This window comes from Erithacus rubecula (genome assembly GCF_903797595.1).
Source record: "Erithacus rubecula genome assembly, contig: scaffold_260_arrow_ctg1, whole genome shotgun sequence".
Lineage (NCBI taxonomy): Eukaryota > Metazoa > Chordata > Aves > Passeriformes > Muscicapidae > Erithacus > Erithacus rubecula.
Genome location: NW_027636065.1, coordinates 110,906 through 123,741, shown reverse-complemented (window position 1 = coordinate 123,741; position 12,836 = coordinate 110,906). Strand labels below are relative to the sequence as shown.

The window sequence follows — 12,836 nt, the reverse complement described above, 5'->3', positions numbered from 1 at the left end:
ACACTTAAAGTTACACAAAAAGCACAGCTGAAACTGTGAATCCCTTCTCTTCCCTGGAGCGGGTGAAGAGACACACTACTTGGGAGACACTAACTTAACTACAAAAACCACTTGTCTCTTCGTGATCCCAAGTAGTCAAATACAATAATTATACAACAACTGTAACCTCTGAGTTACGATTATGTGCGAAGGGGAAAAACCACTTCACGGAGGTCAACACTTGTCACTCAGACTTCTGCTGGGGACAATCCCCTCTCCTCCCTGGGTGGCTGAGGAGACCAAACTGCTTGGGAGGATCTCTTTAGTTGCACAATGATTGTCTCCTCAACTACAGCAAGCAGCAAACAACAAAAAACACAAGTCCCATCTTTTGCTCAGTTGAGATCCTTTCAAAAAATTCTCCAATAACTGAAATGGAGTTTAAAATCCACCTGGGTCTGTGTGCAGATTGTGGGAAGAACCCAATACCACCTCCCTTGCTTTCTAACACTGTTCAGTCCTTACGGCACTGACAGACTAGGTGCAGCTGAAATGGCACAGGTCTTCCCCTGGTATAAAGTGCACAGAAACCCCAACTCCCCCAGTATCGGGAATCCAATTGCCAACTACACCAAATAATGTCACGATCCACCCAACACGTGCGGGAGTTGTGACTGGTTCTTTTATGGATCTCAGAGCGCAAAAGACACAGCAGGGGATAAAACCAGTTTACGTCTACAGAAATGCACTTTATTTAGTGCCAACCAAAATGTGATAGGGGGACAGAGAGAGAGAGAGAAAGAGAGAGAAAGAGAGAGAAAAGGGGGTTGGGATTATAGCTACCAAGACGGGCAGACGAATCCTCGTGGAGCCAGCCAATAGATGTCTCTTGCCGTCTGGGGAGATCTCGGGGGTCTCCTCTAAGAAACTCACTTTTATAGTCCTTTCCCAAAGTGAGTGGCTTGTGGCCAAAAGGTGGGAAGATTTATGGACTATTGTATGTGGAGCTCGTTACACTGAGGAACAGGTGGAAACAGGACGCTTCAAGGCACACCAAACCATCTTTGTTGTTATGAACACATGAAGGGCAGCCCGTGCCGGACCAGTCCATTGTTCTTCCATCTGTGGGAGCTTTGTTGAGTCAGCTCCCCGTGACTAGGTTTCATGAGAAACCAGTCCTGGTAGGCATCACCTGTGGAACAGTCACTTGGCGTTCCTCCCATCCCTGGCCAACGCAGGCCTCAGGCGAGGGTCATTGGGCAGAAACAGATGAGAGGCTCACATGGACTCTCACAGGGTGGAAAGTACAATCCACTGTCCCAAATGAATTCCTGATGTCAGTCTGCATCCCAGTGGGTTTTTTGCCTGCTGAGTCCAGGTGCCCACAAAGAGCCAGGAAGAAGTGGAGACCACAAGCCAGGTGAGTTCCCAACATGGATCACCAAGACCATGGATCACCAAGGCTCTGCCCAACGAGGGTCACTGGGGAGCATCTAACGGGGCCCAACAGAGGGGATGGAGCTGGAGCAGCACAGGAACCTCTTCCCACACATGGGGCACTCACAGAGCTTCCGTTACCAGTGGCCCCATTGGTGCTGGGTCACAGCAGAGTTCGGGGAGAAGCTCTTCCCACACTGGGGACACTGTTATGGCCTCTCCCTGGTGTGGATCCACTGGTGGGTGACGATGGTGGAGTTTTTCTTAAAGCCCTTCCTGCACTAGGGGAAGCGGAAGGGCCTCTCCTCTCCTCTATGTGAATCTGCCGATGCTTTAGCAGACTGCATCTCCTCTGAAACCTCTTGCCACACTCAGGACACTCATAGGGCTTCTCCCCGGTGTGGATCCTCTGGTGGACAACCAGGTGGGATCTGTGCCTGAAGCTCTTCCCACATTCCCCACAGTTGTAGGGCCATTCCCCGTTGTGGATCATCTGGTGGCGGATCAGCTCACTGGTGGTTCTGCAGCCCTTCCCACATTCCCCACACACATATGGTCGTTCCCCAGTGTGGATCATCTGGTGGACAATCAGTTTGTGGTACTGGATGAAGCTCTTCCCACATTCCCCACACACATAGGCTCGTTCCCCAGTGTGGATCATCTGGTGGACAATCAGGTTGTGGTTCTGGCTGAAGCTCCTCCCACATTCCCCACACACATATGGTCGTACCCCAGTGTGGATCCTCTGGTGACGGGTGAGTTTGCTGCACATCCTGAAGCTCATCCCACATTCCCCACACTCATAGGGCCGTTCCCCAGTGTGGATCCTCTGGTGGCAAAGCAAACTGGAGCTCTGGTTGAATCCCTTCCCACATTCCCCACATTTGTAGGGCCGTTCCCCAGTGTGGATCCTCTGGTGGCGGATCAAACTGGACCTCACACTGAAGCTCTTCCCACATTCCTCACACTTGTAGGGCTGTTCCCCTTTGTGGATCCTCTGGTGGCGGATCAGGCCGGAGGGGCACTTGAATCCCTTCCCACATTCCCCACACTCGTAGGGCCGTTCCCCAGTGTGCACTGTCAGGTGCCTGATCAGATCTGAGGTGTTTCTGAATCCCTTCCCACATTTCCCACACTCATAGGGCTTCTCCCCAGTGTGGATCATCTGGTGCCGGACCAGGCCAGAGCTCGTGCGGAAACTCTTCTCACATTCCAAACACTGAAGGGGCTTTTTGCCATCCTGAAGCTGCTCATGGACCCTCAGCTCAGAGCTCTGGCCACATCTCTGGCTGCCTGCCCAGCCCAGGCTGGGTCTTTCCTCCTCGGATCCCCATGATCTGCGTTTGCAGCCCCTCCTTATGCGGGATCTCCGTGGCTTTTCCTCCCTGTTGGATTCCTGCACTGTGGAGCCGCTGCAAACAGCCTGTTCCATGAGGTTCTGCTGTGGGGATTTGTCCTCCATGGTCTCCGTCCTCAGCTCCTTGTCTGTGGGGGAAGGACAAGGAGAGGATGGGATTTGACTCTGTGCCAGACGGAAGGAGAAGATGCCCCCAATCCTCCCAGCAGGACAGAGGGGGAAAGGGGCAGTGACTTCCTCCTCACCTGCCTGGCTGTCCAGGGGCATCTTCCTGTTCCTCACAGCCTTTTCCTCCATCTGGATAAGACTTGGGAATGGAAAATCTTGGTTTGGGGGAAAAACAAAGTGATTGATACGGCTTTGAAGGTCCTGCTGTCTGAGTGCATCTCAAGAAATGCCCAGGCTGTCTGGTGTCCATAAAAACCTCCAAAAATCATGAAGGAGCCCAAAAACACTCTCCCAGAAGATCCCTGTTCACACTGTCTTCACTTTGTGGTTATGGGGGTTCCTGTTCTCAGAGCTGATGGGGACCCGTGGCTCCTGGAGATTCCCCCTCTCCTGGGTCCTGCTCAGGCACGCTGAGGTAGTTTCGTGAGTCCCAGGGCTCATCCTGCCCTGATCCTAACTCAGGTCCCAGGGTCCCCCTCTCCAGCATCCCCCCACTTCAGGCACTCGGGGCTTCCCCCGTTCCCTGCCAGCCCTTCCAGGCTCGGGGGGCCCGCACCCCACTCATCTCCCGGCTCCACCTCCCCTCCAGGCTGCCGGGGGTCCCCCAGCTCTGCTGTCGCCCCTCTCCCCACGCCGGGGCTCCCGCCTTTCATCCCCCGCCTCTCCCGGGGATCCCCAAAACCGATGTCCCGCCCCGCCGGGACCGGGCCATCGCCACGTGGGCCCCTCCAAATCCCCCCAAGGAGCATTTACGGCTCAGCTTTGGATTCCTGCAAGAGCCAGAAACATCCCCTCCTCACATCAATAAAACAATACCTCTCCCAGGGACACCCAAATACATTTGGGACTCGATTCCCGAATCTGCGAGGCACAAACTCCACCCCCCATCCCCCAAGAATCCGAAACCCAACCAGCCGTGCCGGAGCTGCCGCGATAGCCCCGGGCCGAGCTTCCCCTCCGCGCTCACCCGCGGGATGCAGGAATGCGATGCTGCCGGGGCCAGCGGAGCTGCGGGCTCAGCGGGCTCGCCCTGCAGCACCGCGATTCTCCGCCTGCGCCCGCTTCTCCTCTCCTGCTCCTCCTGCTCCTGCTCCTCCCTTTCCTCTCTCCTCCCCTTCCCCTCTCTCCTCCTCTTCCTCCCGCTGCTCCCCCGCTCGCATCCCGGACCCCCCTTTGCCACCCCCTGTGCCCCGCGGCCGCCGCAGCAGCGGCTGTTGGGGAGGGGGCAGCACCCCCTGAGCCTGCAGGGGAGACAGAGCAACTGAGAGTTAGGAATCGAGCATCGAGAAATGCTTGGACTAGAAGGGGGCTGACAAAACCGTATGTTTGCTGGAATTTATGGTGCTTACAAGAACAGGGGAGAGCAGGGCTGCAGTATAAGATAAAGTGCTGGGGTGGGCGAACAGGATGCAAGGACAAAGGCACCACAGGATAAGGGGGATTCTCCAGATCCCTGAACCCAGGAAAACTGGTATCAAAGTCCAGAAGATGGGCAAAGGAGTAAAAAGAATATGTGCTAGGAGATAAGATGAAAAGTTCAACTGAAAGGAAAACGGTTTACTTTTTCCCAAGGAGCAGTGTGGAGCAGAAAGAGGCTTGTTGCTAATTTTAATATGTAGCGGGAGAGGCGATGAATATGTATTAGATGTATTGTGCAATTCTAGTTTGTAGAGAATAAAAAGAGAGGTGCAGGTCGCCAAAGGTGTGCCTGGTTTTGGAGGACCTATCCCCCTCAGCGCTGAATAAATACATTCCTACTCTTATACCTTATTTTGTGCGGTATAGAGAGTTTTTCCGCGCTTCACAGGGCTGGGCAGGGGGCTCGGGGCCCCCCAGTGCAGATCCGTCCGTTCCGTCCCCTCCCCCCGAGCCCCAGTTCCGCTCCCGGGGGTCGCTGGATGCGAGGGGGTGGCGCAGGTGGGGTGGGAGTGGGGAGCGCTGGGCGCTGCGGCTCTGCCGCTGCTACAAATACATGTTATGGCATTGGCTTCTCCTGAATATTCGGAGAAATACTGTATGTGTAGTGTTAAAATAATTTTTTAAATACAGTTTTCTTTAAAAGTAACATAGGTTAATAAAGAGTATTTCTAATAAAGAAACTACTTACTTAATTAAATAACACTCAATAGAAACACCTATTGCTAATATACCAGTTACCAGCACCAACCGTCTCTAAAAACTAAAAGCCACAAATCTAAACTTATTAAAAAAAATAAATTAAAACCACAACAAATACCCACAAATGCTCTTAAAAACCAAACTCATAAAATAACCTTAAAAACAAATCCTAAATTATAAAATGTAATTTATAAAACAGTTTGAAAATATACAGTAAGTCTATAAATATACAAGAAGCTAATAAATTCAAAAAATATACCTCAAAAAAAGTGTATTCTTAACCAAATACCAAACTCCCAACCATTATAACCTTTTACTTTACTATTTGTCTCTTATTTTCTTGTATTACACCTTTTTAAATCAACACAAAGAGAAACACATTTTTCATGCCACTCTCTGGGGAGTCACCACTGAGCAAATTGTTCAGTTTGGGCTCTGGGTGTGCTGGTGAAAGGCTCTGTGCTCTGTGGCTCTTCCCAGCAGCTGCCCAATCCCAGCCTCAACTTTTCCCTCTTTCTTTTTCTCTCTTTCCTATTTCTCTACCTCACATTTCCAGTTCAATCTAATCCATGTTCAATCAAATTCGTAGTTTGTGCTCCTATGGTCATATTTGCACCTTCACTGGTTTTGAGGTGTCTCACCCTGCTGGGCCCCTTCTCATCACCATCGTTCTGGGATTCTGTCAGGGCTGCTCTTTCCTTTTCTTCTTCCCTCTGCTTTGAGCTGGGAATGGGCTGGAAAATGTCCAGCATGATATAAATCCATATTATAATATTGGTTTTTTGCAAATATTAACATGCATGCTGTATGTATAATGTTATAGCAGTTTTGCTATAAAGATACCGTTTTTATTTCTGCTATTAACTAAACTTAAACATAGTAGTGAAATAGCTGATATAGTCATGCTTGTGGGAATTGAACTGCCTGCTTGGTTGGGATACCATCCAATGGAGAGGTGATGAAGTCCCCTGCTACAATCAGCACCAAGTATGGACCAAAGCCCAGGCTGGAGGTGATAATAAGGAAACAGACTAAAACCACAGCCAAAAAATGTGCACACTCTTAAAAGGCAAACCAAAGGAAAAGCCATGCTAAACAGTTCTTGGAACATATAAACTACTTTGATGGAAATTGGGAGGGATTGGCCAAGTATCCCAAGGCATATGATATATATCATATCATATCATATCATATCATATCATATCATATCATATCATAAAATTACTCTTATCCCAAGGCCACGGTATCGAGAAGTTTGAAAATGATAATATCAGTAATTGGAGGATAACCAGGTACAGAAGCACACCTCATAGAAAATTGGTAACTGCAAAGTTGAGAGTCAATGTCTGCCCCACAAGAGAGATCCTGGCCAGGGGTACTTGTGGAAACTTGATAATATTATGGTGCTGATAATGAAACATCAGCCCATATCATAGGGAACTGTCCAATTACTCAAAACACCAGGAATAAAGGCACAAAGAGACACATCTGTGAGCTGCTAAAAAGAAGGACTGTGTTTCAAGAGACGATCACAACAAGTTATACAAGCCAGATTTGATATTTGTTGAAGGAGGAAAGGCATTCATGGTGAACATGACAGTCAGATACAAGCACTCCAACTCCTCCTTGAAAGTTGCTGCCAATGAGAAGGTCAGGAAATACCAATGCCTTCACAGACTAACTCAAGATCTTACAAATGCATCAGACATTGAATTTGTGGGATTTCCTATAGGAGCACGAGGAAGGTGGTGTGACAAAAACTCTTCTGCTGTTGGCCCTAGGTCTCTCTAAGATGAGGCAAGAGAAGACAGTCTGGGCCCAGAGCATCCAGAGCACTGCTCTCCTCCATTGGTATGGTACATACTTTTGTGGACAAAGCTCGATGGATTGTTCCTGTTCATGAAAATAAAAAACAAGGCTGAACGGCATCACTGGACAGTGGGTAGGACATGTGGGAGCAATAAAATTCTTTCAATCATACTTTGTTGGCCACTGTCCATATTTGAGATAAATTTACCAATTTGGCCCAGGTGGATGGGCCACCTATACTTAACCTGGAAAAGAAATCTATTATCATATCTATTTATAAGAAGCAATGAATGATCACGATTGGTTCCATCTTGTTAAGACTGTTCTTCAGAATAAGATCAGCAAGGTTAACTGAGGCATGCTCCCTCAAGCCAGGGCAAAGAGGCTTTATGAAGCAGCGGGATGCTCTGAAAAATTGATACTCCAGCAAACAATAATTTGATCTGCCAGAAGAGAACACAGGCTGCTGGGTGTTGTATTCATGGATATTGGCTAAGGCTTTTGACCACCAGCACTTTCTATGTGCTCTGCAGCAAAGGGAAGTGGACTGTCATGTCACCAGCTTGGTGAGTAACGTGTCAGAGCATACATCTTCACATGAAAACCTCTTCAGAAGACTGACATAACCCAAAATATATACACCATCTCTAGACAAAGATACTTGGCAGACCAAACGGATGCAAAAGCAGGGCTCCTTGAATCCCCTGACCTCCAGATTTGATCAACTGCCAAGGAATGGCAATGCCTAACACCGTGCACGTGATGTCATCCTGCACTCCAGCATGAAGGATGGAGTCTGGGTATCCCAACATTGATGGGACTCAATCCAATATCTAGGCCCGAAGATTGCAAAGACTTGCCCAATGTTTGGATGATGAATTAATGCTGTGGGGGGTTTTTTTCTAGGGTTGGGATTAAATGTGTGAGATTTTATTTTTTGTTTGGATTTAGATGTTTATTACTTTTTATTTTTATTATGCTTTTACCAAAGGTGAGTTTTACAGTACTTTAAGTTAAACAATTTAAAATGAAGACTTTTTTTTACAGGGATTTTAAGGATAAATGACTTAATTAAGAAATGATGCCTAAATTATTTTTACTTTTAACTTAATAACTAACAATTTTTGGCTTGTAATGCAGACTTTTAATTAATTATAAAATATTAGTTAGACTTATGAAGAAAAAGGCAAAAAAGGACAAACTTTTTTTCTAAAACTTCTAGTTGTTTTCTATATATATTATTCTATTCTAAAATGGAGGATTGGTGTCATAACAAATCCAGCAAGAGTATCTTTTTGTTGGGCTCTGCCCTCTCCCTCTCCTTTTCCTCTTGGTGGGTGTCTCCCCACCCTGGGTCTACCCGCCTCCCGGCTGGGGGAAGCTCTTTCCCTAAATGGAAATATTTTGGGGCGTGCTCCCTGATTGGACCTTGTGTCTCTGGGCATGCCCTCCTCCCCCTCTTTGTCCATTTTTGTGATTTTCTCCTCTCAACTTCCCTCTTTTTCCCACCGCGCGAATTTGTAGCAGGCAAAGACTTTACACCCCGCCCTTCTTTATGCTGACCAGCGTCATTTTGTGGAGCACAGGGTGGGGGTCTGTCCCAAGCCTCCTCAGGGTCTCGCTTGTCAGCAGAGTTCCCAACCTCACTGATAGTCTCATTACTCGGCCGCTGTCCCGGTTCCGCGGGTGAATTGCAGGCAGGACTGGGGGGTCACAAAGATAAAGGGAAATGTTCTTTATTTTCGTGTGGTGAGTCAGCAGACTCAGCGGAGCAACCATCAGACGTGGTTTGTGTGATCGCTCCAAATCCCAATCTCAATCACTCCAAATCCCAATCTTGGAGTGACACACAGGCAGTTCTGAGCCTCTGTGAGAGTCCGTGTGAGCCTCTCATCTGTTTCTGCCCAACGACCCTCGCCTGAGGCCTGCGCTGGCCAGGGATGGGAGGAACGCCAAGTGACTGTTCCGCAGGTGATGCCTACCAGGACTGGTTTCTCATGACAACTAGTCACGGGGCGCTGACTCAACAAAGCTCCCACAGATGGAAGAACAATGGACTGGTCAGTATGGGCTGCCCTGCGTGTGTTCATGGCAACAAAGATGGTTTGGTGTGCCTTGAAGCGTCCTGTTTCCACCTGTTCCTCAGGGTAACAATCTCCACATACAATAGTCCATAAATCTTCCCACCTTTTGGCCAGAAGTCACTCGCTTTGGTAAAGGACTGTAAAAGTGATTTTCTCAGAGGAGACCCCCGAGATCTCCCCAGACAGCAACAGACATCTATTGGCTGGCTCCACGAGGATTCGTCTGCCTGTCTTGGTAGCTATAATCCCAAGCCCCCTTTCTCTCTCTCTCTCTCTCTCTTTCTCTCTCTCTCTGTCCCCCTATTGCATTTTGGCTGGAACTAAATAAAGTGCATTTCTGCAAAAGTAAACTGGTTTTGTCCCCTGCTGTGTCTTTTGCGCTCTGAGATCCCTAAAAGAACCCATCACGACTCCTGCTTGGGTTGGGCGACAGCTGCTTTCCAGGTTTCTTGTTCTTGCAGTGCCTTTTGCAGCACCTGCATCACCCTCCCTCATGATTTGAGCCTTTTGCCAGAGCCCGTGCACAAAACATCATCCACGTGCACCTTGGTGCATCCTTCCTAACACTCCAGACTGAGAATCTCCACCAGGCTGTTAATGGCCCCTAATTTCAACAATTGCACATTCGAAATCTTTAGCCTTGCATAAGCCACTGCTTATGCAGTTGCAACACTACCTTGACAAGGGCTTCCATCTCGGTATGGGAACGTCCTCCCTGCCAAAGTCGGTCCCTGAGGCGAGATTCCCGATCTCCCGGCCACACCTGTCCCTGTGCCAGGGGCGGCTCCCGGGTGTCAGCACCGCCTGTTGCCTCTTTCGAGGCAGAGTGACCCGGTTGGAGAAAGACACGATGACTTTCAGGTGATTTGGGCCAATCACTCACAGACACCGATATGGTGGATGGCAAAATGGTGGTTATTTCCTCTTTGCATGGCCTTATATAACTGTGGTCTGCTTACATTATCACTAATTTCTTATTGGTTAATTAAGGCTCTACCTTCCCGTACATCGTGGCAATCTTCTGACCGAGATTTCCTGTCTAGCCACACTGGATATGGGACTTAGAGTCATGGAACTTGGGGCCATGGTCCAGCTCAGGTGTTAGGACTTGATCTTGGAGGTCCCTTCCAAGCTAGTTACTCTGTGATTCTATGATTCAGGGACTGATGAGTGGCAGCCACCAGAGGCCAAGGAGAGCCTGACCTTCCTGTCCTGACAGATTTGTCTGGGAGCAATCCTTGGATATACGGAATTTGGAATGTGGATTCCTAATTTTGGCCATGGGCACATGGAGAGTAGGATGGTTCTTTTCCATAGGAAGGCAAGCATGGAGTCCCAGTGCTTCAGGGGCAGATGAGCTGTAGCCACTGGAGGCCAAGGCCAACCAGATCCATCTGTCCTGGCAAGATTTCATCTGTGAGCAACCCTTGCATACACAGAATTTTGGGGACAGAATCCCAATTGCAGCCATGAGTGCCTGTATGAGAAAGTAAATTCTTTCCCATAGGAAGGAAAGCACAGAGCCCCAGTAGTTCAGGGCAAATTAGAGGTGACTACCAGAGGCCAAGGCCAGCCAGACCTGTGTATCCTGGCAGCTTTTTCCATCTGGGAGAAACCCTTGCATATAAGGAATTTTGGAGGAGAAGTATCAGTTTTGGACTGGGATGCTGGACAGGAAGGTTCTTTTCCGTAGCAAGGACAGCCCAGGGCCCCAGGGTTTGAAGACAACTGGGAGCTGACTCTCGGGAAGCCACAGGCAGCCAGACCTGTTTGTAATGGCAGCCTTTGTCTAGGATTAATCTCTAAATACAGGGAATTTTGGAGGCAGAATCCCACTTTGGCCATGGGCACCTAGAGGAGAAGGACAGTTCTTTTGCATTTGAAGGAAAGCCCAGGGCCCCAGTGTTTCAAGGCCACATGAGAAGAGATCCTTGACACGCCAGAGGCAGTTGGACCAGTCAGCCCAAGCCAACCAGACCTGTTACCTTTTCCCTTGGATTCATGGGGCCTGTAGTGTCACAGTGGTTGTGTCATGTTGGATCCTTGGTCCCATGAGGCCCTGCTGCATCACAGTGGACCTTTGGCTCTGCATTGTAAGCATGTCCCCTTGGTCCCTTGGAGCCTCACAGTGTTACTCTTGTGCCCTTGGTTCCATGAGGCCCTGCAGTGCCACAATGGCACTTTGGTTCCTCGTGACCCCAAAGTGTCACCATGCTCTCCATGGTTCCATGAGGCCCTGCAGTGCCACAATGGCACTTTGGTTCCTCGTGACCCCAAAGTGTCACCATGCTCTCCATGGTTCCATTAGGCCCTGCTTTGTCACAATGGCCTCCTGGGTTCCATGATTCCCTGCACTGTCACAAAGCTCTCCTTGGTTCCACAGTGTCACAATGGCCCCTTTGTCCCATGCAGCCCCACACTGTCACTGTAGTCCCATTGATTCCATGAGTCCCTGCCGTGCTACAATGGCCCCAATGGCTCCAATGGTCTCCAGTGAGACTCTACAACCACCTGAACATAGACTTTAGCCAGGTAGGGGTCGATCTCTTCTCCCAGGCCACCCCTGACAGAACGAGAGGACACAGTTTTAAGATGCCCCAGCAAAATTTTAGGTTTCACATCAAGAAAAACATCTCAGCTGAAAGAGTGATTGGGCACTGGAATCTTCTGCCTAGGCAGGTGGTGGCCCCTAACAGTGTCCCCAGTGTGGGAAGAGCTTCTCAGACAGATCCCACTTGACCTGACACCAACAGAGCCACCACTAAGGGAAGCCCTGCCAGTGCCCTGACTGTGGGAAGAGCTTTGTGCTCCAGCTCCATCCCCATCAGAGAACCCATCTCAGGAAGAGTCCTGGAGACCCACAATCCCTGTGATCCACAATGGGAAGTGGCTTGTCGTCCTTTTAATTTGCCTCTAATTCTATTTTGATTCATCTTCATCCTTTTAAAACACACAAAATTGCGGTAAAAATCAACAAATTCATCAAAGGCATTTAAAGCCTCACTTTTTACTAGTGTTTCAGGGTAATCTGGGGTTTGGGGAGATACTTGGGGGGATATGGGGTGTTTGGGGGGGTATTTTGTGTAGCTGTCTCCATTTCTTGGCACTCCAAAAGACAAGAGGCAATGATTTGTCACCTCAAAGACACTCAATGCTACTAAAAACTACTGGATCCCACCCCAAAATAACTCAATTCCACTGTCCCTCAGGGTGGAATGGGGTTGGAAGGCATTTGGGGGAAATGTGCTGCAAATCAGGAGGGGTGATTGGGATGGGGATTGGGAGAGGTGGGATGAGGGAAACAGGGCTTGGGAAGAGGGTCTTGATGTCCAGGAGGGGTGGGATGGGTTTGGGTGGGGATTGGGAGGATGTGGAACAAGAGAGATGAAGGTTGGGAATGACGAAGGGAGGGGACCCATTCCTGAGTGAGTTTTTGGGTATTGTTTGGGGGGTCAGGCTCTCTGTAGGTGGGATGGCCCCAAAGTGGCTGCCAAATCCCTGGCACCCCAAAACCCACCTGTGAGAGGGGCCAGGGCAGGTAAAGGCTGTGACAAGGTGTGAAAATGACATGGAGCTCACTGAGCTGAGATTGCTCTTCATCCACAGCCATGACTGGATCTCTCTCTCTTTTCCTGAATTCCTCTTCTCAAAATCTGGATAACTTGAAGTTGTACAGTTTAGAGATTTCTGAGTCAATGCTTAGTGAAGTGCCCTACCATAATTCCAGGTTTTTTATAAGTTATGAGCTAAGTTAAATACTATTCCTCTGTAAATTGTTAAGTCAGATTATAAATTAGGATAAATACTGTTAAGTGCTTTTCTTTTGCTAAAGTGTTACATTTAACAAGTAGGTTAAAGAATTAAGCACTGTTAACTTTGTGCTC

At 48.8% G+C, this 12,836-nt stretch overlaps 1 long non-coding RNA gene across 1 annotated transcript; it reads right to left on the bottom strand.

Annotated features, from left to right (window-relative positions):
- Positions 1-2,816: 2,816 nt before the first annotated feature.
- LOC306815867 lies at positions 2,817-3,983 on the bottom strand. The gene is made up of 3 exons (XR_013777502.1): positions 3,909-3,983; positions 3,019-3,096; positions 2,817-2,901 (listed from the first exon to the last, which is right to left on the bottom strand). It is a non-coding gene; the product is annotated as an uncharacterized lncRNA (long non-coding RNA).
- Positions 3,984-12,836: the final 8,853 nt, after the last annotated feature.